This window comes from Alligator sinensis, unplaced genomic scaffold (assembly GCF_000455745.1).
Source record: "Alligator sinensis unplaced genomic scaffold, ASM45574v1 scaffold1947_1, whole genome shotgun sequence".
Lineage (NCBI taxonomy): Eukaryota > Metazoa > Chordata > Crocodylia > Alligatoridae > Alligator > Alligator sinensis.
In genome coordinates, this window is record NW_005843288.1 from 218,163 (window position 1) to 223,027 (window position 4,865).

Here is a 4,865-nt window from a genome sequence, read left to right on the forward strand (position 1 = left end):
AAGGGGAATGAGATGTACTTTACTGGGGGGCTTCAGAGAGATTTTCTGATAACAGAGAAATACTGGAACTCTTTTCATTAAATGGGAAAAAAAGAGGAACATAGCTAAACCTCAGGAGATTGTTGCATCAATCTCAAATTCAATCCCAGATTCTGGATGGCATTTTCCCACAGTGGTGAAACACCTTCCTGTTCTTGTCTTCTTGCCCACCCTCCCCCGCCCCCTGTCCCAACCTGTCCGGCTTTCCCTTCCCACATCTTCCCACACAGCTGCACCTCTTCCATGCTTCCCACCCCTGCTGTTCATCCCTCTGTATTCCAGTCAGGCTCCTTCCTCCTGCTTCTCCAGGCTCTCTGTATGTCAGGAGGGAGGAGAGGAGAGGGGAAGCCTTGCAAGCATGAGAGACAGAACAAGAGCACCCTCTGGCAGCCATAAAAAACAAATGCAAGAAGTTCTTGCTTGGTACTGGCTGGATTAAGCTCAGGGAGCTCTGTCGGGTTGACCATTTCCACTGGTTCTGTGGGAGGAAAGCATGTTGAGTAGAAAAAGAACATCTGGGGAATTTAGCCAGCTACCAGCTTCTAACAAACCTCAACTGAGTGCATGCATTCAGTGATTTTCTTCATAATTTGGCCAGATTAGGGCAGACCATCATAGGGGCAGCAAAAGTCCATGTTTTAAGTTATTTCTCTAGAACATGAAGTGAATGAAACAGTTGTACGAATATTTTAACATTGGCAAAACAATATATTTTCCTCTAACCCACATCTCAGAAAAAGGTGGGCTACTTTTGTTGAAATTGAAGTTAACTATAAGCAGATATCCAACATGGAAAAATTCAACTCAAATATTTAAAGCTTAATAGTGATTAAAGCAGATGAAAATAGTGTCTTAAAATGGAGAGTCTTTGGCAATATTCATTCTGTCACTACTAGTTCTGCCAATATGGCATGAGTCAGCAAGGTGCTGAGCACCCTTATCTTTTACTGCCTTCCTTTAATATTGAACAAAAAACCAGACATTTTCTTCCTTTTTAGGAGGGATTTTTCAACCTTTTTGGCTCCCTCGAAAACTTTCCTTAATCTAGAAGGCAGAATTTATGCAGCCCCTTGTCTCAGCATGCCTCATCTGAGGCCAGGGCTGCATTTCCCAATTGTCACTCACAACTGAAGTAAGAACACAGTTAAAGCCGACTGGAGTTTTAGAATTCCAGTCTTGAAGCCCTGAACAGAGTTACAGCAGGTTTCAACCATGGCCATTCAGTGCCAGCATATCAAAATATGCCACACTGCTCTCTGCATGCCATTTCCCAAATTGAAAGTAGTAGAACCACATTCATAGGGCAGTGTGCCCAGACTAATTAGCTCTGTTCTGAATTAGAGCTAATTAGCCTGCCTACAGCACTGTGTTAAAAGGCGACACTACTTCCAGTTCAGGAGGTAGCATACTTGGAGTAAAGCAGTGTGTTACAGCACAACACAATCTGGTACAGTGAGTCAATTGTAGAGACATGCCTTCACAGCCTGGGTTCTTCTCCCAGTCCTCAAGATAACACTTCAACATTTTCTTTTCTGTCTCAATAAGGGCATCCCTTGTACCACAAATACATCCTCACAGGAACACTCTTCAGCATGGCAGTGCTAGCTATAGATATGACCTTCACCAAAAATCTCAAAAGGCTGGTATTCTGCACCATAATAACACCTTCATTGACACTCATTTATTTTTTCTCAGCATCTATCAGTAAGCTAATACAAAATACCAAATCAATCTGAATGTGATAACAACGTGGTCAACTGATGCTGAGCTGGCTAGACAAGAGTGCAGATCTTTTAAAGAATAATAGCTTTCTAATTTTAACTGTCTTGTCTTCTGTGATTCTACTATCCCAGGGGTAGGCAACCCCCCAGCACAGGTGCCAGAGCATGGCACACAAAGGCATTTTGCTTGGCGCACACACCTCAGGGCAGACAGCGAGGAAGGGGCTGGCGCTGCACCGGCACAACAGGGATCAGGCCCTTCGTAGCTCTCCCACTGTCTACCCCTGGTATGCCAACATCTTACAAATTGAGGTTGTAGAGCTTTGGCACTCTGCCCAAAAACATTGCTGACCCCTGTGCTATCCTATCTTTCTACAATTGTAACATGATAAAATGTAACAACCTCCTTTCCAAATATTTCAGGTAGAGATCTGGATCTTCATTTTTAAATGCTAAAACAAAAGGAAAGAGATTATGTTTTATCAAACCCATTTCAGTGTCTTCTTCCCATTCTGGGCTTACACTCTGACCTTTTAAATGAAGGATCAGTGGTGCTGACTAAATTATGGCATTTTTAACTTTTAAAAGCATTGTTTCCTCAATTATTCTAGTTTCTTGTTATTAATTAGATCAAGCTAAATTTCAGCTGTGATTGTGATAGAAGAGTTATCTGACCAGTGGACTGTCAGTTCCTCAAAAACATCATTTAATTGGTTTTGTAACTATAGTGCCTCTGTTAAACTCGAACTGTAAAATGCTTGCTATGTTTTAATCAAAATTCCATTTTAAGTCCATAGAATGGACTTAAAAGGTGTTTCAAGCAAACATATACTGTGAAACAAGCCACTTTAGTGTTAATGAAAATCAGACCAACTTTTCCACTGAATATCATTGGGATGATGAAGCATTAATTCTCACTTTTGAATCAATTATGAAAATGATGGGTGCAAAAGAACTTTTGAACTTCTGCAATATGCTGACTGCATGAGATGTTAACTTCTTTCTCAATGATATTTAAATGGTATGTGAACATCATAGTACAAAAGTTTAAGCTGATTGCATGTGAATAGTCTTCATTCTTTTACATTCCTTTTTCATCATCTGAGTAATGACAAAGATCTACTTGTCACAGTTTTCTACTATATAACTGGATGGCATCTTCAGCAACCTGGATGCAATATTCTACACTTTTTTCAGACAAAATCAACAGTACTAAGTAGGAACTCATTTTTCCTTTTTGGATGCTTATATCCATTATTGTATCATTCCTCATGTTCAACTATCTTGTCTTAATTTCAAAGTTGATTCTTGTAGCTTTTCCTCTAATGTTTTTCTTGATTTCTTCACTTGCAGCATCTAGTACGGAACTACAAATTTAAATCTGTCTGCAGGAGTATATTCAGGGTAAAGGTTTTCAATCACTTTAAAATTGCTCAATTTGTGCTATATTGAAGGTGATGTTTTTAGAAGAAAAAAGGTGGCAACTTTCTATCAAATTCAAGGCTCTGCCTTTCTGTTTTTTTAAGACATAGCTGCCAATTGATTTGTCATATTGCAGATGCCAAAGATGAACAAAGACTGATCTGAAAGGAAGCTACTGTTGAAGAGCTGTGGAAGACCAATTCCAGGGATGCACATTTCATTGTGGTGCATTCTGATGACACTGACATGTCTCACTGGCGAGGCAATCAAAACAACTTTCTGTTCTTCCACTTCAATAGTTAAAATTTTCATTCATTTGATCTGAAGAAACTAATTTTCTTTTGGAGATGAGTGTAAATTTATTTATCTTGCTACTTAACTGTTCTTGACAATGCTTACATTTTACTTTAGAGGAATCATTTCTTCATTATTTTCGTCCCTTCAAGCTTTTCTTTCTTTTCACATCCTTTAATTTTAGAAATGTTGATGCAGATAACATAGACATCTGGTAGTAACTAAACACTAACCACCTGTTTGCAGTATTGATCAGGAGCTTTCATATTTATTAATGTTAGAATAAAAAGTAACTTTCCAAATCTAATATTGTGAACAATGAAAAATTAGATGAATTAGTCATGCTATCAAGTAAGTACCCTTCTTACCTTCTATTAGCTTGTAGCCAAAAGTATGCTTACAGAGTGCAAGATAGTTAGCACCATGTACCTGTGCCACCTAACTCCTGATCCAAAACAGTATCACTGCATTTGCTTCCAGTTCAGAACTTACTGCATGCAGATATTTCTACAGATCACTGTCTTGCACACTTTCCATTTTCTTTTAGCAAGCCAAAGTCATATCTTATAGTTAATTCTTACTCAATATCAAATAACAGTTGACTCCACACATCATTTACATCCTCTCTGCAATAACCATTGTCTCCATACACTCTCCTTTAGGCTTCCAGTCAGTTCCATGATTTTCTTACTGCTTCTCATTAAACATAAGAAACTCCAAAAGTTGGCATCAGTTCTCTTCTAATTTTTAATAGCTGATATTTTAATTAATAGCCTAAAAGTTGTAGTTTATGTTTTTAGTATTAAACTTGAAACTTAAATATTTTTAATTGACATAAAATGTATTTGAGAGTGACACAAAAGTTCGAAAAGTGAAAGAAAGATAAAAGAACTAAGATCCACAAAAATATATGCTATTTTGGAGGTTATTTTCCAGGGAAAAAAACCCTTGGTTGTCCAGATCTATGAAAGTTTAGAAACAGTTCTTACCTTGCTTCAACACAGTGATGGGTTACAACAGGATCTATATTAGTGGTCTGTGGGATCAGCACCTGTGTCATGCGTCTGAGATACATAGTCCAGTTCCATGGGAAGCAGCACTCTCTCTCTAAGGTTGCTTTTCCCTTTGCCAAAGGCTGCTTCATACTGAAAGTGCAGTTTCTTTCTGGAGGTGTCTTAACCCTCAGAAATGCCATAGATAGAGCAGGTGTGAAACTTCTAGTCTTTACCGTTCATGCCTATAAGTTGTTGCTCTTTATGTATTATGAATAAACACAAAAGATAAAAAATTCCTTTCTCTTCCTCTCTCTATTTAATGGACATAGGGAAATTCCATGCATTATCACTAGAGGATGCAAATAGGACAGCTATTTTTTCTTTTCATAAAATT